Source organism: Camelus ferus, chromosome 11 (genome assembly GCF_009834535.1).
Source record: "Camelus ferus isolate YT-003-E chromosome 11, BCGSAC_Cfer_1.0, whole genome shotgun sequence".
Lineage (NCBI taxonomy): Eukaryota > Metazoa > Chordata > Mammalia > Artiodactyla > Camelidae > Camelus > Camelus ferus.
In genome coordinates, this window is record NC_045706.1 from 35,358,183 (window position 1) to 35,380,447 (window position 22,265).

Here is a 22,265-nt window from a genome sequence, read left to right on the forward strand (position 1 = left end):
ATTTCCCAGCCGTTCGTTTTTAGCCCAGGCAGGAGCCTGTCCTCCCAGCAAACCCAGGGCCAGCGCAGCGATTCCCCGGGGCGGAGCGGAGGCAGGTGCGGAGATGGGGCTGGAGCCCTGTGCGAAGGCGTGGCGAGGAGCAGAGCACTCTGCTCCAGTCCCGCCAGCTCGCAAGTCCGTTCCGATCGGCCGCGGACCGATGGCCGGGCGGAAGATGGCTGCCTGGAGCTCCACGGACAGTCACGTGTCACCGCGATACAGTCGCACGCCCCCTCCCCCGCTCAGTGAGTCCCGGACCCCGCGGGACGCGCAGCCCCAGGCTGCCTCTCCGCCTCCGGAGTACCGAGCGGGATGGCCAGAGAGGGGGCGCCCCGCAGCCGAAGGCCAGTTCTCTCCGCCATTGGCCCCTAACGCGGGCGCAGGAATCGGGCTCAGAGAGCGGAGAAAAACCATCCTCCCGGCGACCCGCACCAGGTCAGCCTACTGGGCATGCGCAGTACTCCCGCCCGGGCGGGCCCGCTCTCCAGGTTTTTCCCGCAACTCAGCGGGGCCCGCGGGAGGTGGGGCCGGGATGGGCCGGGCCGGGGTGGGGCGGCCCTGACACGGCTTGAGTCGTCCCTGTTCGGACTGGAGCTATTCGGGCCTTCCTATCCCTGACCGGCTTCGGCTGGGTCGCCGCGGCGGTTTCATTGATTTTAGGGTGGGAACCTGTGGACGGAGGTTTAAAAATGGGTTGTAGAGTCTGAGGTCCGCCTTTTTTTTAATGAATGCTCAATTACGACTTAATCCCAAGTGTCGCACTCCTAGGCTTGGTGGGGAAAAGAATCCTTGGGTAGCTCGCAAACTCGTGCCCCTGAGCCCGGTCTCCAGAGGCCGTTTGTGTTTCCTGTACTGACCAGCTCAACTCTTAAACTCTCTGGCTCTGCCCCAAGTGCCATACTGCTGCTGACGGTAAAACTCGGCTCCCGTCCCGCCTCACTAAACAGCTCCCTAAAAATGTGCAAGTGGGCCTTTCTCGTCGTTGGGGAAAATGCCTGCCTCTCGAGCTTCTAATTACTTGGAAGTAAAATAACAGGGGCCAAGCGCCAGTTGCCCCTAGGTGCGCAGTCTGGCCCGGGTCCCGCCGGGTCGCGGACAGAGCCCCCGCGGACCCCGCCCGCCCTGCCGGCCCTCCCGGCCGCCGCGAACACCCGGAGGAGCGGATTCCCGTTGCGCGGGAAGCTGGGCCGGCTCGAGTAGCGGACTGGGCATGCTCGGCAGCCCGAGAGGCTCGCGTTGGCAAGTCGGAAGCGTTCGCACCAGCTAGGCAGCGGCCAGGGCAGCGGCGGCTGGCAGGAAGGGAGCGGGAAGGGTCGGTCCGGGAAGGCTGCTCTGCCCTGGCGCCCGGCAAGAGGGCCAGAGAGGTTAATCTGGGTGCGGATCCCCGACGCTGCCCTGCCCCGGATTTCGTTCTGCGGCTGGGGGCTCGGCGAGCGGAATTCCGGCGGCTGCCGCGACTCCGGTGCAAGTGAGTCCGTGGGGCGGCGGGAGAGAGCCGATCTCGGGGGTGCCAATCGGTCACCCGCCTCAAGGGCCTGGCCTGCCGCCGGGAGCGGTGTGCTGGCACCTCCAGGGCGAGGGGGCGTGAGCTCAGCCCGCACAGAGAGGCGCGCGTACCTGGCGGGCACTCCCGCCTCGCCTCCGCTCCCGGGGGGTGGGCGCGAGGGGCGGTGCGGCGGCTGGGCTCGGGGCTCCGAGGGGGCGGCCCGCCCGCAGGGCTCCCGGACCAACTTGGGGCGGAGAGAAAGACGGGGGCGTCAGCGGGAACCTTTTCAAAGGTGCTGCGTGCAGGCTGGAAGGCTGCCTAGAGTCAGTTTGGGGCGAGCAGACGGTGGCGGGGTCGAAGAACCGCCAGGCGGGGAGCCGTAGGGCAGTGGCTCAGCGGGGATCTGGACACCCGCAGGGTACGACCCCAAATCACGGCCCTACCCCCACGGCTCGGGTGGTGGCGTGACAGTTGGTGCCTCTGAGTTGGATCGCAGCCGGCCAGTCTCCCTGGGTTTCGGGATCTCCCCGTCCCCCGTCACGGCTCCCCGATGTCCCCAGACAACGTAACAGGTGGGACCCCTTTCCCTGAGGAGTGAGCTCCACTCCCCAGGCCGCATAACAGCCTCCAGGTTCGGGGGAAGCTCTGAGACCCCGCGGGGCTGCCCCCACCGGGTGAGGGTGTTAAGGGGTAAGGCCTGGAGGAGCCATCGGCGCATCCCGGAACTGGACATTCTCTCCCGGACACGGGTGTTCCTGAGTGAGGGGTCTCCGCGATTCCGAGGCGACTTTTCAAGGGCAGAGCAGCGACACCAGCGGCTGTTTCTCCCACCGTCTTAACCGAGACTTCGGCTTTCGGCTTCTTTTGGTGGGTTGGGTAGGGTGCCCTGGTCCAGCTAACGGATTCAGTCAGGCGCGTTATGGTTAAAGCCTTTCCTTCTTGAGAGTCGCGAGTAAAAATCGGGATGAGGGTTGCCATGGCCGGAGAGAGTGAAGGGAATCCTTGCAGGTGCTCCTCCAGTGTTTCTTTTCACCTTAAGACAGTACAGACTTGAGCGGTACAAGCTTATGAAACCAACACTGAAGGCTTGCTTTCCGAAAAGGAAGTTTATTTTCTACGTTATGGGGCCTGCTTACTATTCTGGCACCCTGGATATTTACCTTTCTGGACCTTTAAAACTGTTTGGACAGGTTATTTTGCTTGTAGGTTTGGGGGCGTTTCTGGTTGGCTGCCTGGGTGTGGAAGCCGCAAGTGCCTGTCACGGTGCGCTGTGAACGCCCCACGCTTCCTGGCACTGGGGGCTGAGCATTATGGGGACTGAGTGGGCCGAAAGAGGAGTGGGACTGGTGACGTAGCAACGCGAGGGGAGTTGCATAGGGCTGCCCAGACACCACGGGGTGGGGTTGGTTGGCTGTTCTGACCTGTGCGTGCTGAAGGGGAGAGGGCTAGGCGTTTCATTGGTTCGGGGCGTTAAGATGTTAACCAGAGAAGCCAGGCGGGGTTTGGGTCCCCGTCTGGTCAGTGCTCCAAGGGAAGCCCAGGGATGTTTGGTGATTCAGCAGGTGGCAGCCTTCCAGCTCTGGAGCCATACCTTGGCCAAGCCAGCCAGCAAGCCAGCGGCAGCAGTTTGTGCCTGCTGTGGGAGGCGCCAGCTTCGGGGGAACCTCCAGGAGATTCTTCTGCCTGTAGCAGCTAACTTTCCTTATCTTGCTTTCTCTTTATGGCTGGAGGCCATGGTCTTTTGGGTTTCTTCACTACCTCTCTTAAACTATGTAGCATATTTTTTAATATCTCCAGTTCTCTGACCCACTGGATAGCAGGAAGTGGCAGCTGCCTCCATGCACAGTTTAAGTAATTATTCTGCAGAAAAATGATACCAGTATGTAAAGCAGAGAAATAGTCTTTTTTTTTTTTTCCCTATTTCTGCTTCAGAGACTAGAAATTTACATTTTTAGTAGACTAGGTTGTATTTCTGTAACTTCAGTGCTGGTAGTGAGCTATTTCAAATATCAGAAAGCATTAAAAAAATTCAAGGGATGGATAAATGACATTGAAGGGACACAGTTATGAAAACAATGTCTCATTCGTTGGAGGATCTGCAGCATCTTGTGCAGTGTTTAACTTGTAAATATTCAATAAATGTTTGTTCACCTGAAATTTAAAGAAATTTTCATAACAGAAGCTTGTTGGTAAGTTTTGACACTTAAGGAACTTTGTATGTTTTCATAAGTCAAAATTGTGTAGGATGACCATAGACATTCAATTTTAGTTTGAAAATGCAATCCTTTTACTTTTCTCCTGTCCCTTAATTTTCAAATTGTAGCAGATCCTGCACTTTAACTGAAAAAAAAAATAGATGTATTTTGCTAACATATCTCATGAAAATCCAAATAGGTGTGTTTTGCTAACATGTCTCATGAAAATCCAGAAGACTCCTACATATAACCGTTACAAATTCTTTTAAAACTAAAAAGTGCTGTGACTGCATATCAAATACGCTTTATTTACAAAACTTCATTTTATACAAAGCATTTCAGGAAGACTAGAGAACTAAGCCTTTATCAGCCAATGAAAAGTGCTGCTGTAGAAAAGGCAAACCAGTGTTTTGGAAATAAAAATTCTGGCTTGTTTGCACAGGGGGATAATCTGCCCAGTGCTGGGTCTTTGAAGGAGGTGTAAGTGTTTGTCCAGCTCATTCTTCTGCATTTTACTTATGCAATTCTGTTCCTCCCTCCAGTTGTTAAGCTGTTTCTTCTTTCCCTAAAGGCATACTTTGCTGGCATGGCCTTGCTTACTTAAAGCTGTTGCATTTTCTCTCATAAATTCAGTTAATGGTGATTTTTATTTTTTTCACTGTCCCATACACTTTCCAGCTGCTTAGTATGATAAACTGTTCGATGGTCCTTGGAAAAAGCTGTGGCCAGCGTGACCTTGTGGGGGCATGACAGGTTATAGATGGCTTTTTCTTTGCCTTTTTTGGTTGGTACCTGTAGCCACAGCCATCTCATCTGGAAGAACTGTGAAGGCATGCCTGGTCTTAAAGATTTTGGCCTTTTTCTTAAGGCTCTTGGTCAGGAATATAAATGGTCATTTATTGTCTCCTACCACATTCCAAGAATTTTGGCTATAAAGTGTGTCATTTTAATAATCTGCCCAATCCCCAGAGGACTGTGTTTCACATCAGTCCATTTGGATGTGGGAGCTAGGAACCGGCATTGGGTGTGGGGGAGGGGAGGGTGAAGAAGGGAAGAGAAGGGCAGGTGGGGCCGGGAAGATAGCTTGATTTTGTAACTGTGACTTCTGGTTTCAGTAAGATAGAATTGAATGGTTGATCAACAAGTGTGGCTCAATCTCAGCTGAAGTGCTCTGCTCCCCTCCGTAGTCCTCTCCCCCTCCACAGATAAACACACCACACACACACCCCACCCCCCCACACATCCAGAGAGTCGCCCACAAGTCCACAGACACGTACACACACAGTCACACACTGAAAAGAGTCACAGGTACAGATGTAGACACCTCTACCCTTTGTGAAAAGCCAGGCATCCCCACTACTTTTTAAATCCTAATATATCACACAGGGAAAATCTAGGCCTCAGCAGCAAGTTGAGTTCTGGGGGCCTGAAATCACCCCAAGTTTGTATTTCAGAAAGACTCCTCTTCCCTGTCTCAGCAGCAGACTGTGTAAATGCAGGTGAGTGGGCCTTTAGAGACTCAGGGACTTGACAGACTTCGGTGGGTTTCAGTGGTTTCAGTGGTAACTTCCAGAAATTCTTACTTTTGATAGAGCCCAAAGCCATTAAATTTTGCCTTTTGCACATTAGGAGTCTTAAGACATTCTTCCTTACCCCAAGATTACAAATGTAATCTATATTTTATTCTATCAGCTTCCTACTTTTACCCTTCACAATGAGGACTTGAATCTGCTTGAGGTTCATTTTAATGGCATAAAGAAGGAACCCAGTGTTATTTTTTCCTTTCCATTTTGTGAGCCAGTTTTCTCAGAATCATTAAACAGTGTATTCTTTCCCTGAGATTTTAGGGGTAAATGTGTAGCCACCTCTATTATACATGCATGAGTCTATTTTTTCTATGTTATTAATAGTTATAATTTCTGTATGGTCAGCTCCATCCGTACATTTGAAGTGTACGATTGGATGAATTTTGCCAGATGTGCATACTTGTGAAACCACCACAATCAAGATCCAGAGCTTTTCCTTCTCTCTAAAATTTCCCATGGGCCCCTTTACCTTCCATCCCTCCCATGGTGCCCGGGCTCAAGCAGCCACTGGTCTACTCTCTGCCACAGATAGATTAGTTTGTGTTTTCAGATTTTGAGGTTCTTCACAGGGTTCAAGTTCTCTGTTCTGTTCCAGTCATCTGTCTGTTTCTATGCCAAATTATTTTTATTATTATAGCTCTGCATTGTGTCTTATATGGCAGGATGAGCCCCTTCCTTGCTCTTCTTTTTCAGGACTTGGTAATTTGTGGACCTTTTTTCTTCCATATACATTTTGGAGTGCTTGTCAAGTTCTCAACAAAGTCTTGGAAATGTGATTAGTGTTACATTGAATGTGTAGCCTAAAATGGGGAGGACTGACACCTCTTCCATCTTAATTTTGTAATTCTACCCGTGAACATGGTTGTCCTTTCTTTTTATAATGACTTTAAAAATTTTCTGTCACTTTTTTTTTTTTTTTTTTTTTACAAAACTAATGTGTTGTTTTGAGGAGAATTTGAATCAGGGCTCCTCATTCTGAACCTTATAGGAAGGCAGAGTGTAGAGGCTTTGGGGACAGATCTTGTTTCAGTCTCTGTTCTCTTTTCACTGGCCTTGAGTGACTCAGGGCAGACTCTCTCCTTTCGTAGCCCGTTTCCTCCTTCCTCAGGCTGGATCCCATAGCCTCCCCTTTAAGGCATTTGAGCTGCAGAGGGCTTTAAAGAGATAGTGTGGGAGAGGCAGGGAGTTCAAATCTTGAAACAGAGTTGCTGCTCACTGAATGTTGGTGTAACATGTCCCCTAATGCTGGCTTTAAATAGCATAAACTTTATACTTTTATTCTGCTTCATAGCAAAGAAATGTCAGAAGAGCAAAGTGAATAAGCCAACCAATTAACTGTAATATTCTCCAAGTCTACACATGCAAGTCCATGCGTCTGCCTAGTTTTGTGGGGTTTTACATTAAGTATGGATCTTTCCAAAGAATTTTACAGCCCAGTAGAGTAGAAAAGACCAACGTACAAAAAACAGTTAGAGAATTATGTGTGACAGATGGTTTATAATTAGGGATTCAGTGAGGTGGTGCCAGGGGAGTTATGAGTAGAGAAGTTTCAACTCAACTTGAGTAGAAGTAGATTGGGGGTAGTGAAGAGGCCAGAAAAACCCAGTATAATTAGCATTTCTGTCCAGGGCCTTGAACCCCATGATAGTGGAATTTGTACCTAAATTTAAGTGTCTTAAAAATCATTGCTTTGGAATCAGTGATAACAAGTGGCTGGTAGATACCTAGGTAACTAGTAACTCTTTGTCACATGGAACAGTGGTTAAATTGTGCCATACACCAGAAATTGACACACTGTAACTGACTGTACTTCAATTGAAAAATTAAAAATTGAAAAAAAAAAAGAAAATAGTGGTTGAGAGCACTGACAGTGGAGCTAGAGTTCCTGGGTTCAGGTCTTGGCTTACTATTCAGGAGCTGTGGGACTTTAGGCAAGTTCTGTAAACCTTCTTTGCCTCAGTTTCCCTAACCAATATCGGTGGGTGTCATAACAGCAGGTACCTCACAGCTTGTGAAGACTATAAATTAACCTTTGTCAGCTGTTTAGTTTCTGGCACAAGGTAATCACAGTATAAATGTTAGCTGTTCTTATGACTACTTATATTAATGTTTATTGTGTTTCTTCTCTGTCTATCTCCCTTGAGCTATGTGAAACCTTATGCCACAGAGTTGGATGGCTTTTGTCCAGAAAGACCTGTTGGAGGCACAGTCATGTAGAGTGAATTTTCTCTGCATGTTGCTGGGTATGTGCTGGATGCTTGGGTTGTAGACTGCACAAGTAAATGCTCAGACAGTGGAGCCAGGTGCTATCTCTGTTGGTCCTGGATGTCCTCAGGGCTCTGGCATGGAGAGGATAGATGATATCATGTGGTTAGTGTTGACCTTTAAAATAAAACAATTATTTTACCAGCAAAAAAATGGGTTTATTTGGGAATAGCAAAAATTGCAATTCTGGACAAGCAAGCCATGGCAAAAAATCATAGGCAAGTTCAACAAAGGAGAGGAATATTATTTTATAGAGAAAAAGGAGGACATTGGTAAGGGTTGTTTTGAACAGAAGTCCATTGGTGAAAAGTGAGAGTTTAGGATAGAGAGGTTTCTCGTTGACTGAGTTGCTGGGGTTGTCAGTATTCTGTAGGAGATGTAATGTGCATCTTTTCCTGTTGGAGCCTGTAATTGGAGCTTCTTTTCCATTGGTGATTCTTATATTAGGGTCTGGAACTGACCATTCTTCTTGTAATTGACATCCAGCGATACTGCATGATTGCTCCCCTCCTGGTCAGTCCTCTGACTCTAATTTAGTGAGGTTTCCCTTTATTAATTTTCACATTAGCATGCAGAAAGCAGGTTTTATTTTGCTGTATTCCTAGTTTTGATTAGACCTTTTGGCAAAGGTGTAGTAATCATAGGGATTCAGATTTGTTGAGGGTGAACCACATGCCAGACGCTGTCTAAGCCGTTGACAGTCCAGTGAGATGGATGTTATTATTATCCATTTTCAGAGATGAGGACAGTGGGGCACAAGTAATTTGCCTAACAAAGTAGGAGTGCCCTGAGGGAGTTTAGTGTTTGGGGCCTTTGTCAGTTGGCAAAAATTACCAGAATAAGTGTTGGTGGGGCACTATTGTAATTACGTAGAATTGTGAAACACAGGTTAGCCCAGCAAGGCATTCCCATGACCTTGGAGGCTTACTGGCCCATGTTGATGGTGCTCAGATTTCAGCAGGTATCAGAATCACCTGAAGGCTTGTTAAAACACCCGTGCTGGGCCCACCCCCGCCAGAGTTTCTGAGGCAAGGCGTTTGGGGTGGGGCCTCGTAGTCGACATGTCCGCCGTGTTCCCAGATGACACTGGTGCTGCGGGTCTGGGACCTCTCTGAGAACCAGTGCCTAAGCAATGCTTATGTCAATGGAGAGCCAGCTGCTCCTATTTCTACTTACAGTCAGGTGAGATGATTTCAGATTCAGACATTTTAAATACTGCCTACCGCATGAAATAAAAACTGAACTCACACGGTCCTGTTTCTAGGCCAGTGGAGGAATGTCTGAGCCAGTGCAGTATACCTATTGCTTTCTGTCCTTGCCAGTGTTTCTGACATGGCTAAGGTGGGTGAGAACCCAGGGTGGAGAGAAAATTTGGAAATACAAATCAAGACTTACTAGAAGCGTGAAGTGCCATCTCATGCATCCCATCCTGCGAAAATGCCCTGATTTATTTTTGTTATTTTCCACCCTCCCTACTCCCTGCCATAGGCACAGAAAGGCTTTATGTTCACCATTTAACCCCTTGGGAAAATTTAGGTACAGAAAAATTAAAAATGTATGAAGATACACAGACTGACAGTAGAGAGGCAGAAGATAATCCTATTTGACTGGGTTAACTGTAGTAGAAAACCGTCTGTTTGTAGAAAGGTACTTGAAAACAAAGAGAAAAGAAAAAGGGCTGTGTACCTGTCTCCAGCTGCTGAGAGGTAAAATAGCCACTGTGTGTCCAAGCTTAGTGCACAGGAAGTCCTCACCAAGTGTGAACCACTGTTATTACAGCCAAAGTTTTCTGTTTTACAATTGAGACTGCATTTACCCCGTCTGAGCCATGTCACACATAAAACTGAGGAATTAGAAAATTTTAAAATTGAAAGCTGTTGCAGGAAATCAGGATTTAGGATTAACTCAAGAGAACAAATAAATCGTATTTGGGAAGAAATGTTGGTCCAGATTTTTCCCTGTGCTAGTTGTTGGGGCTCTCCTGTGACCCCAGCAGCCAGAATTTGTTTGTTTGCTTGGTAAGGGGATGTGGTAGGGGAGAGAGGATGGGAGAGGGCCGGGGGAAGGCTCCGGAGGCCAGGAAGGCCTGTTCATATATGCCAGACGTTCTCAACCTGGAGTTTACAGCAGTGGTGAACACGTATTGAGGTCTGCAATGGGCTAGACCTCTGTTACGCTTTGAGATACAGAGGTGAGTGAGATACAGTCTAGATTCCCTAGGGGTTAGTCAGAGAAACAGACATGTCCACAGATAAATGCTATCACCAAGTAGTGGGTACAGTACAGCAGCTGGACACCAAGCCCCTGGGGGCAGGGCAGGAGGGCTGGTCAGAGGAGGGCGCCTGCTCCAGGCTCCCTGGGTAACTGACAACCATAGGGATATAGTAGATGGAGCTGGAATGGTGTGTTTTGGTTTTGTTTCCTTTCTTTGCGTCTTTTGGGATTTCCATTCTGAGTGAGATAGTTTTGATGGCAGATGGGATTCTGGGCAGATATATGCTGGAAGTGGTCAGCCCTTGAAGGGAACTGGGAGCTGGAACAGCCCTTCAGAACCGCTTAGGACAGATAAACAGCAAAGGCCTATGACATAGCACAGGGAACCTGAAATAAACATCTTGTAATAACCTGTAATGGAAAGGAACCTGAAAAAGAATGTAGTGTGTATATGTATAATTAATCACTTTGCTGTACACCCAAAACTAACACAACATTGTAAATCAACTATACTTCAATTAAATAAAAAACCCCACAAAACTTAGGAATCAGAGGGAGCCTGTGCTAGTCCATTTTGTCTCTAACAACTGTGGCTAACTTTTAGCTATTTCCTAGGACTGTAAAACCTGCAGAAGGTTACTGCCGTTCTCTCTTTAAGGTAAATCAGCTTTTAAAACAAAGATTCTTTATTCAAAACAAAGCTTTGTTTTATTTGCCCTCAGTTTTTGGTGAAGTGCTAAATTCCACTTTGAATTTAGTTTTCAGTGGTTTGCATTTCTCGCTTTCCTTGTCCTCCCCTTCTCTCTCCCCTCTTCCTTCCTTAATATCCTTACAAACAGCACACAAGCTAAAGCATACGTGCCAGAACCATGACCTTGGCAAGCTTGGGCCTCTGCTTCCGTATCTGTAAGTGGAGAGTTTGGATTAGCTGACCCTTAGTCATCTAGTCCCCACACCCGTGGGTCCTGTGACTGGGGGACACCTGAAAAGAGTGGCTCCTGAACTCCATTTCAGCAGTCACTTCTTACCTTGGTAATAAAAAAAAATCTTATTTCAGAACCGTGTTCCCCAGTCCTATCAGTTGCGTGTCCAAACCGCTTTATGGAGGCAGTAGTGAGTGGTTGATTCTTCACTGTCATGTTTTCCAGGTTGTGATTGGTGCCCCTCCTGGCAGTCTGTCTCTATTAAAGGTGTAAAATGTGGGATGTTCAGCCTTTTAAAGGTTTCTCACAGGTTCTGTGTGAATCCACCAAGGTGGTTATAACCAATGTTATATAAGGACAAATTGTAAGGGGTATTGTGGTTAATCTTAGGTTATGGGGTGGAGTGGGGGCTCTTCAGCTAAGCCATGAGGGGCATAATAAGTTAGGAATGGAGCTCCCAAGAGTGACAGGTCAAGTGAAGGCTGGGGATGGAAGGAAAAAGTGCTGGGGGCAGACAGATGGAGAACAGAACACAAGAAAATATCCCTTAAGGAGAAGGGACCCCTTCTCCCAGCTTTGGGGGCAGTAACAGGGCCAAAGATACCAAAAAGGGGAGAGAAGCAGCAGCTGGTGGCAAGGAGTTGCTTTGAGCCTCCTGACAAACACAGTCTAATGGTTTGGGCAGAAATCTGAAAGAGGGTGGTGGTGCCGATATGCCTTGAGACCAAGAGGAAGGAGGCCTTTATTGCCCTTGAGGAAACCAAGAGGGAGAGGGAGGTGTGTGAGGACAGGCGGGCTGGGCTGGGTGGAGGAGGGGAGAGCCCACAGGCCTGGCATGCTGAGACCAAAAGGGGTTCAAGAAAGAAACACCCCCTACGGGGGAATCCTCGGCCTTCCACCAGAGCCAGGCTGCTCTGGTCATCTGAGACCGAGACAGAGCAGGTAGAGACAGATGTGACTGTCCTTTTGCGGCACTGGCTTTCTCTCATGTGAAATGGGAATAATGACCACTGCATCATCGCGGTATTGTCATCTGAAAGCCCTTGGCATGTGCTGGTGGCAACGTAGGGCAGCTTTCCCCAGCTGTGGAGTTGGACTTGGGAGGTGGCAGCAGAGACCTCCCCATATGAGGGGGGAGTGTCAGTTTCCTGTCACTCCCTGGCTGGCATGTTGACCATTCACTTGACTAGATGGACCATGAATGACACTCTGAGCTAGTGCTCTGGGCATGTCCATCTGTCCCCAGCTTTGTGGCCATGTGTTGTTGACATTTTTTACCATGTGGCCTGTCACCTGGTCCATTGTGTTTCTGACTGATCTTACCCCACAGCCTGTCCCTGTTCCCCTAGCTGTTAGTTCAGTCTCCCCATCCTGAGATCCCAGGTGCACAGAATGTTCCGTGTATGTCGTTGCTCTCTGTGGAAGTCTTCGTGGGTGGCCTCAGTGTCCAGCATAGGCCTTCAGGCTCACTGGGACCAGCAGCTTTGACTTGGACGAGGCTGAGGATATAGGTGTGAACAAAGCCAAGTCTCCACGTGCAGGGAGTTTCCTTGGTGATGGGGTGACCATGACAATCAAGTCCACAAATGTGAGGCATGCCAGGGGTCCTGCTACCTCACCGTGTAATGGCTCTGCACCCATCCACGAGGTCAGTACTTTGACATTTGCTGTACCCCCCACTGTTTGTGTAGTGACACCTGAGTTACTTTGAAAGGCCCTGCAGAGTTAGCAGCAGTTGTGCTGGGCTGAGTTCCAAGTTTCCATAGGGCTCTGAACATGGCCGGCTTTCCCCTCCCTCCCTTTGATTTTAGAAACAGAGGCGGAATGGTTGAACACTCCCAGGAATGTCTCAGGCCTCCTTTTGGCCATTTGTGTGAAAGCCCGATCAGTGGCCTGGGGTTTCTTATTGGGATCTACGGGTGGGTTTCATGAAGCCACTGAAATTCAGTTTATCGTTTTGGGTATGTGCATTTTTCTGGGGAGACTGCCTAAAGCTTTCGCTAAACCCACCAGTAAGAGCTCTGAAAGGTCTGTTTTTATGCAAGTGGATGAGAAGATAGAACTGTGCCATTGAGGGTCTTTCCTTATTGTCGTCGCTCCTCTTTTTAGAGGAACTAATGAGAAGTGACTTGCCCAAAGCAGAGAGGCAGACATGGGCCGAGAGCCTCAGTGCGGTTACCCGAGACTTGACATTTCTGTGTCTTGTGGTGGGACAGGTTCAGTCATTCCTCTGAGGAGAACGAGAAGTTAAATGATATAGTTGGCATCATGGAGTTAACTCAGTGGAGGAAAGCGTGTGATGCTCCAGGAGGTTCTGTCCTCCACTGAGCAAGAGGAGCGGGTGGAGCCTCGGGAGGAGAGCAGAAGACCACTTGAGCAGATGCTGCTTCTCGGATTTCCCGCTCCGATGGGCACAACAAATAGGTCTTCAAAGGACAGTCTAGAGCTTTGGCTGTTGATGTCAAAGGCACCTGTTTTAGGAGATTCCTTTGCTTGAGAAGTCCACAGTAGTTTACCTAAACGGTGAAGTTCGTGACAGTTGTCCTCCAAAATGCAGGTATGGAGGGAGGGCATTGATACTTACCTACTATTTGATCCAGCCGTTCTATCTCTAGGAGTTTATTTTACAAAATAATTGATCCTAGTGAAAAGTTAAAAGCCTAAATATTCAACAGTTGGGGATTGGTTAACAAATGATATATATCCCAATAATGGAAGACTTGGCTGCCCTTAAAAATAGTATCTAGAAGAGTAATCATAGAAAGCTGCTCCAAAAACATGATTATGTGCACAAAGTGATATACTGCTTTTGTAAGCAATAAACTATTCAGAAAATGCTAGTTGGGCGCCTGCTGTCACCCAGGCGCCCTGCTGGGCACTGGTGACACAGGGACGAACTAGGCAGATACGGTTCCTACCCTCAGCTAGTATATAGTCTGTTAGGGAAACAGTCAAGGCATATTAACTTTCTCATAAACATTTTTTTTTATAAATACCATAGGACTTTAAAAAGAATGACTCCTTAACAGGCAAGTTCGACTACCTGGGAAGTCCAATCAAACGGGTCTCTCTATACCTGTTACCAGCAACACCTCTGACCTGAAATCACAGGTTTTCGAGCGAGCTCGAAGCCAGTCACTGGGATGTCTTCCTGATCGTGCTCACTGTTAAGCTGTCTTCTTTGCAGCCTTGTTTCTTGCCGGCAGTGCGAGGCTCTGTGTGAAAGGGAGGGGAGGGGTGTACCTGTCCTACATTCTGGCTCTGCTCTCAGTGCTCCAGTTGTCGCTGGCCTTGTCACCAGCTCACCTGGAATTGCTTCTTGTCATCCGCTGTCCTCTCATGGGCCTCCTGTTGTTCTGACTGGGCCCCTGGCTTGCTGCCTTCTGTGGTGTTTGTAGCCATGTGGAGTAGTGTTTCATTCTTAGAAATCTTCTGGTTTAAATCCTTTCTTGGAGCCTGGTGATTCCTGGGCTGGATTCTGTGTGTCTTGGCTCCCCGATGGGCATCTTTTCCACTAGACAGCAGCCAGGGCCCACCCCCCATCACCGTAGGGACGGCTCTTCCAAGCAGATGGGCAGTAAAAACTAGCGTGCATTTCTAATCGGTGACCCCACAGAGCTGCAATAGAGGTTAATTCTTTCAAAGGCCAAAGGGGAGCAGATTTCTTGAGGAAGAAGAAATTAACCCCTGTGGTGGTGTGGCTGCCTGTCACAGCATTGAGACAAAGTAGAATTGGCATTGGCGGTGTTTGGCAAGTGTGAAAGGGCTGTGTTCTTAGCCAAACTTCATGAGCTTTTGCTGGATGCCAGCTGTGTTAGCTCTTGGGCTCCACAGAGGAAGGCGATGAGGGGCTTTGCACCTCTAGAGAGACCAGTGGGGAGATGGGCTTGAGGACAACACACTGTGGTCAAATGCTGTGTGTACTAGTGCCTGGGACTTGAAGAATTTTAGCTAAAATGTTCAGGAGGGTATTCAGTGGGGAGGGGAGATTTGAGCTGGATGTAGAGGGGGATAGGATTGCCAGGGGCACTGCTGACATCAGCGTCTATGTGAGGGGCTCCTCCTGGGGGCAGGCAGTGCACAGCCTGTGCGACTCTCCAAGGCCACCTGGCATTTGCCTTGTAACCTAAGTTTGGCTTCTTCTTTAGAACAACTTCTTTTCCTACCTTCTCCTCCTCCTCTTTCTCTTTTATCCTTTTTCCTTCCTTTCTCTACTCCCCTTCTCTTCCTCCATTTAGAAAATATATAATAAGCAAAAAGAATATCCTTTATAATCCTGTCACCCAGAGATAACCACTATTGTTCTGCTGTATATCTCTCCAGTCTTTCTCTACAAATATTGGGTATACAGTGAATACACATGTTGTCCAAATGCTGAAAGATGGGAGTGTTTAGGAATAGCTAAATTTCACTGTTCTAGGATTGACTTCAGGATACAACCATAAATTTGAAGATTTATAGAAGTTATTATAATGTTGTTATTACAATTATAGTAAGGTTTGGCATTATGGTACAGAAACTTAATTTCTTAGCAGGTGTGGTCAGTGTAGTGAACATTTGTGATACTGGGGGCATGTTGACTTTCAGCTGAGGTGAAACAAGGCTTAATGTATTTATTTATTTTGGTTTTTGAATTACTATTATTATTTTGGCTAGCTGTCAAGATAAGACACTGTAAGTGGTAGTTTGTCTCCGACTTGCTAAACTTTTGTCAAGTACCTAACTTCTCTTTAACTCTTGGGACCTCAAGATTTCCTTGGTGACGATGCTGCTTTGTGTGGTGCTTGACGGAGAATGTATCTGGATAATCTCAAAAGCAGTAGTAAGATCGTTGCCCTTCCACAGATTCTTTTCCTGTTAGTTTTTACATGCAATTGCTGCTTCACACAACCAGCTGAGAGAAAAGCTGGTCCTTAAGCCTGGGCTCTGGAAGTGTGGCAGTGGAGCAGCATAATTGGCTTTCAAGATAACAAAGCTGTTTTTCAAATCTCCATCTGCATCTTGGCTTTCACTGCCTGCACACCAGTTTCAGCATCTCCCCTGGGGAAGAATGACAAAAGAATCTTTACAGAGGTAATATGTGAAAAATGTTTGCTCCATCCAGGCACCTCAGTTCCTCACAATCGACTGCTTTCCCTGCAAGAAGCCCTTGGTTGCCTGTAAGCCTGCTCTTTGATATAGTTAGTAAGCATGTTCTGTTGACGCCGTTATCTGCAAAGTACAGTGTTAGAATTTTCTTTTATTCAAGCAGCCTTTTCAAATATGTAATAACCAGTCATCCCATCCCATCTTTGAACACCTCATATAAGGACAGTACAAAATCCCTTGGGTGTAGCGTAGTTTGCCTTTGGGTGGAGGAGAGTTTTATTCTGAAGTACATCTGGAATGCTCACCAACATTGGGATGCGAATCTTCGGATATTAACAGAAACTGTTTGAAAGATGGGCTTTGTTCACTTTGCTGATGTGGTATAATCCACATGGTGATGCAATCACTGATCACACAAGGTTCCACATCGAAACCAAAGGTTGGATTTTGACCGAGTCTGGAAACTGAAAATAGTTTCAGTGGATCCTTAAATAAATATAGAAATATATATGTATATGTATGTATGTGTGTGTGTGTGTGTATGTATATATATATGAAATTTGTATAGGTGTAAAATATAATATTTCCAAGACATGACTGAGAATGTTCCAAATCTTTAATTTGCTTTTAACAACGACATCTTTTATTTGTTTTGTTTTAACTACAGTAAAATATACATAACATGAAATTTACCACTTTAACCTTTTTTGAGTGTACAGTTCAGTGGCATTAGGTATATTCACATTGATGTGAAACCATCACCACCATCCATCTCCAGAATTTTTTCACCATCCCAAGCTGAAACTTTGTACCCAATAAATAATCTCTCCCCACCCCTTCCTCCCTCCAGTCCCTGGCTACCACCATTCCACTTTCTTTGTCTATGACTTTGACTCCTCTAGTTACCTCATATAAGTGGAATCATACTGTGTTTGTCCTTGTGTGTGGTTTATTTCACTTAGCATAGTGTTTTCAAGGTTTATCTATATTGTAGCATGTATCAGAATTTCCTTTTAAGGCTTAATAATATTCCATTGTATGTATATCCCACATTTTATTTATTTGTTTATCTGTTGGTGGGCGTTTAGTTTGCTTCTACCTTTTAGTTATTGTGACTAATGCTGCTATGAGCTTATTCGAGTTAAACATCTTTAAATAGACTTTTAAAAAAATAATGAAAAATACGTGCTTTCTTGTGATCAGTTTTATTAGAGCACTGCCATGTCCAAGTATGGTCAATGCCTGTCTCACAGACATGAAAACACCCAAGCACTTTGAAGAGTGTTTAACTGAGAGCCTCAGTATTTGCCTGAGGTCAAGAGAGCAGTTTCATAATACTTCTGAGCAGTCTCACCAGTGAACTTGGCAGCAGCCTTGAGTGAGGCCTGTCAGGGTTCTTGGAAAACAGCCTGGTGTTTTCATGTCTTTTGCTCTGGTAGCTCTTGCCCATCAGTACCTCAAGAGGGAAAATTTGAAAATAGCATTGGTTTCTCAACTCAGCCTTAGCTGGTAAAATTCTCATCTGAACCCTTTCTGGGTCCACAGACATGATTTATTTAGGCAGTTTGCTGTTCTGTAAGCCTGGCTCACCGTTTGGGAAGGGAGTTGAGGATCTGGGCTGCGGACTGTGTACACCCAGCAAGCACTCTTGATTAAACTCGTGTATTTTTCCAAGTGTATCTAGTAGGGGATGCCTGCTGGAGAATGTAGCGCAGCAAACTCCCCTGACACCGTTCGGTGGTCCCCTGGCGTAGTGACGCACGGCCATCCTGCAGCGATGTCTTGGGCACTTCTGTGTGGAGATGTGGGAAATTGAGGTTAGCTTCCTGTTTTGTGGTAAGGGAAATGAAATGTTTTGTAACTTGACAGGCTAGCTAAGAATCAGATATGATTAACCACGGTTTAAATAACACCAGTCAAGTTGGTTTGCTTACGTGGCCCACGTTGTCTAAAGGCACCTGACATTCCTGAAGAGGGCGGCCTGTCTGTGAGCTTACTGCCAGCATTGCGGACTGCAGTTTTATATTAAAAGTCTGTTTTCTTTCTGTATGATCCTTCTTTGTTTAATCAATTTTTGGCATCTTTTTTGGTCTTTTTACTGATAGGTACGTGTATAGATTTGTAGAGTTGTGGAGCAGATTTTAAAAAGTCTTTGATTTCAGTAGGGGACCTCTGGAACAAAGTAACATACATGTCTGATACTCAGTCATATAATTTAGATATTTGGTGAGTCACTTTTGGCCAGCTGTCAAATATTCTACTTTAAAGAACAACTGTAATACTGTCTCTAATAATGCTTGGATTCAAAATGCAAGGTATAATTAGAGATGCATCTCTGGGAAAAAAGGTAATCGGGGTCTTTTTGTACCATTACAGTTTTGGGTGTAGCAAACTAACCTGGCCCTGCATCAGTTATCTAGGCAAACAGTTGCCAGTTGAGAGTTGAAGTCTGTTTTTCGTGATGCATTTGGTGGCTGAATGGGAGTGCTGGTTCTGAGCTGCAGACTCTGTTGTGCTGTGGCCCTTGGTAAGTCGTGGTGGTGGTTCTGCACGGGCTCGAGGGGCTTCTGATGTTGACTTCTGACCCTCTGGCATTGAAGGCTGTCTTGGAGCCCCGTTCTTTCATTTCCTTTTCCCTCTAGTTTGTCTTGTTCCTCTGTCTACATGTAGGGGCCAAGTTTTGTACACTCTCCAGTAACAAATGTTTAAAGATAAATAGTATCAGAAATTGATTTTAAGAATTCATTTCTTTTTCTCTCATAGGTTTGTTGCCAATTGCATCTTTAAGATTCACTTCAAATGTTATGGTGGTTTAATCTAAAATAGTCATGCAGTGTTTCTTTTATGACTGTAGAGGATTGTATGGTTAGTTTACCACTCAATTTCCTTTATTGCTTTGAGTTAACATTTGGAGGTACTATTTCTGATACTGTATACATCTAGATTGTAGTTTCTTGGATTTTTTTTTTTAATTTACTGAACTGCCTGGTGGAGATTTTTTTTTTAAATAAGATTCACTCATTTATGGAGCCCAGAAGTTTATGAAAAATGAGGGACAGAGTGTCAGATATTGGGACACATACAACATGGTGTAGTGAAAATGAAACCAAGGCTTTTGATCCTTGGTAGAGATGGGTTTGGGCAGAGATGGCCTGGTCTGCCAGTGCGATCTTTGTACTTACGTTAATCGAGTCTTAATTTCCTCATCTGTAAAATGGGCACTATGACGCTCATCTTACACGCCTGTTATGGGGTCGTGTCTGTAAATCCCCGGCGCACTGCAGTGTGGAGGAAGTGGTAGTGGTTATTGCTGGGGCTCCTCTCCTGAGGCCAAAATATACTAGAAAGTGATTCTATTTTTCTGGGTTTTTTTTTACATCGTTTACCATTCCAGAGGATATGGAGGTAGAAATGAGGAAAGTCTAGACTGACTGAAAACCTCATTTTATTGTTGGATTGAATTCATATCGTCTAAATTTGCGCATTTCTGTCTTGTCCCTTGATTGCTTTTTCCACTATGGGATATAGGGTTAAAAACAAAATAGATTACAGTAAAATTTTCTCTGTCTAAAACCTTTGTAGAGGAGTCAGTCTGACTAGCCAATTCCTTCCCCAGGGAGTAGAGGCTTTACATTTTTTATTTTCATTTTAAATGTTTTTATTGGAATATTTTAAACATTTAGAAAATATAGAGAATAATATAATGAATATATATACCCGGCCCTCAATTTTATCAAATGTTTTATGTGTTTGATGTGTTTTGATGTATATATGTTATTATTATTATTTTTTAAACAAACATCCTGTCTCCAGTGGACTGTGAGTTCAGGGACCTTGCTGTCTGGTGCGTGGGACAGTGCTGGGTGAGTGGCAGCCTCCAAATAAACACTGTGCATCCTCCAGGGCCTTCCCCTTCCTTCCTCCCAGAGGTAACGCTGTCAGGGATAGGCTAGCAAGTGATTGAGAAGGGAGAAGAATCATGTTAGGTTCAGCCAGTGATACAAATGTCAGTGAAATAAGGACTGCCCTGGAAGAACTCTTGGTGCCATGGTGTAGGGTAGGGCAGATGAGTTCAGAAATAGTCCCTATAGAAACCAGAACATTCTCCCTGTATTTGTAGAGCCAGAGTGGCTGGTTATCAGAAGTAGCTGTTGGAATGAACTTCAAGAAGCAGAGATGGAGGCCAGGCTTCCTAGGCTGACAGGACAGTTGAGCCAGAGCTCGGCAGTGGGAACAATGTTTCTAGGGATTGGAACTAGGTAGTTCAGAGTAGCCTGGACTCTGTTATCAGAAGGGAGTAGGAGGAGAAAAATCAAATAGCCAAAGAACAAAACCACAGAGCTCTTACTACATAAAACTACTAGTACTAGGCCCTCAATGGAGCAGTATAGCATACTAGATGAAAAGCTGACCTTCTGGAAGGAGAATACCATCTTGGATTAAAGTTTAGTTCCCCCCTTTTCTGGCTGTGTGGCCTCAGGTAAGCCACTTAACCTCTCTGAGCTTCAGTTCTGATGTGAGGGCTGTTCTCACTTTGGCTACTAAAGTTAAGAGCATGGAATTGAGTTCTTGCCCAGACATTCCACTGTGTTTTAAGAAGTCATCTTGACTGTGGGAATTTGAAATAGGCAACTAAATGATGAGAAGTGTGACTTTTTGGTCACAAATGTATAGAGTGACCTCACATATTTGAAGTCCTGGACAAAGTGACACAGTACAAAGTGATCCCAGCTTGCCCGCTGGACCTGCACTTCTCGTATCTTGTGAAAAGACTAGCCTCTTCTCAGTCGTCAAGACGGAATCAGGGAGTCATCCACAGTTCCTTCTCTTTTTCCCTTGTGCCCTTCCAGCCACCAGTGCAGGGTCGTCTTACCTCTTTCTCATCTCTCTTGCTTTCATCCTTATTCCCAAGCCCTCATCACTTCCTGCCTGGATTTCTGTACATACAGTTATCCACTTTCCGCCCTGTCTTCACTCCATTCTCCCAACTGCTGTCACAGTCCTCTCTCTATAAACTGCAAAGGTGACCATGTGAGTCCCCGCTTAACTGGGCCCGTGGTTCTGTTGCACCTCAGAGAAGCCTGAGCACCGGCTGAACATGAGTCTCCATCATTGTCCCTTGTCATCCCTCTCATCTACTCTTTCCCTTCCCCAGCTGGTCTTTCCTTCCATGCCTTCTGCCCACTTGCAATGCCTTTCTCCTGCTTGGCTCATCTAGTTTTTCTCACTTTTCAAGACTCAACTCAAGCATCCCCTCATCTGCAAGGAGCACCCCTTTCCTAACCCAGCTGGCAGTCTGGGTTGGGAGTTCCCCCAAGCCTGCCTTGGTTAACCCACCAAGCACACTGGGTTGCAATTGACCACTTAGCTGTTCTCAGAGTGAGTACGCTTGAAAGCACAGCCGGTTTGGTTTTTTTAAAAAAAATCTCCTTCTTAGTGCCTCACATGGTGTCTGACACATAGGAGGCTCTCAAAAAAGATTAGTAGAATATAAATGGGTAAGAAATTACTTTTTTATCTTCCCGAAACCAGGAGGACTGAAACTGGGTAACAGAAGCATTCTTCCTCTCCACCTTTCTGTCTGTATTCATCCCAGCATCTGCTCAAGAGCCCAGCTGTGGTAGAAGAGAAGCATATGGTTCACTTGAAAGAGGCAGTTGGGATGTGATTGTGTGTGTTTGAAATATATTCACCCACCCCTCCACCCCATACAGAGTAGCAGTGATGACACCTCAAATTTGTCTTTTTATTTGTATTCTCCTTAAGTGCTTCCACAGACATGATCTCATCCAGTGTGAGGTGTTGGTAGCCTTCGTGCTGGATGGGAGTTTGTGACTGTCCCCATTTTGTAGACAGAGGAAAGGGAGACAAGGAGTGAAGAAATTTGCCCAAAGTTAGTGAGTTGTTAGTGGCAGAAGAGACCAGACTTTGAGCTGAAGTCGTCTGTTCTCCTTTTTAATAAGCGGCAGAACCAGGTTATATTGGATTGATGTTTTCACATATAACTATCAAAAAGGAAGACTGGCAGGAGGTATGGTGTTGGAAGTTTTCTGTGCATTAACTTTGCTTACAGGTATAGTTTTTTTTAATGGAGATACTGGGGATTGAACCCAGGACCTCATACATGCTAAGCATGTGCTCTACCACTGAGCTGTACTCAACCCCTGCTTTGGGTATACTTTTATTTAAACTGTTGATTTCTCTAATCTTCCTTCAGTTCTGGTTAAGTGCTTAGAATGGTAGTGTCACTGGGTTCATTTGGCTGAAGTAGCTGAGGCCCATTAGGTGGTGTTCTGAGGTCAGCTCTGGACAGAGATGAAGCATTTGCCACATTTCAGTTGGCCAGTTTGGGAATATTATGGACTTCAAGCAATTTTCTTGCCTCCCAAACTAGTAAAGTGACAACCATAAAATCTTGGTCCTTCTTAAATTGTACTCTTTACATTCTGTTAAATCCTTTAAAAATGAA

General features: G+C 46.1%; 1 protein-coding gene across 7 annotated transcripts in view; it reads left to right on the plus strand.

Moving 5' to 3' along the window:
- Positions 1–306: 306 nt before the first annotated feature.
- The window catches only part of SGMS1 (sphingomyelin synthase 1), a 264,767-nt gene continuing 242,808 nt past the window's right edge, over positions 307–22,265 (plus strand). For 4 of the 7 annotated variants that reach the window (XM_032491396.1, XM_032491391.1, XM_032491398.1 and 1 more), the window contains exon 1: positions 1,241–1,507. The gene's annotated coding sequence lies outside the window, so the exon portion shown is untranslated. Of the gene's footprint in view, positions 475–1,240; positions 1,508–1,775; positions 2,098–22,265 lie in introns of those variants that run through there. The other 3 variants (XM_032491393.1, XM_032491397.1, XM_032491394.1) reach the window with 3 other exon arrangements.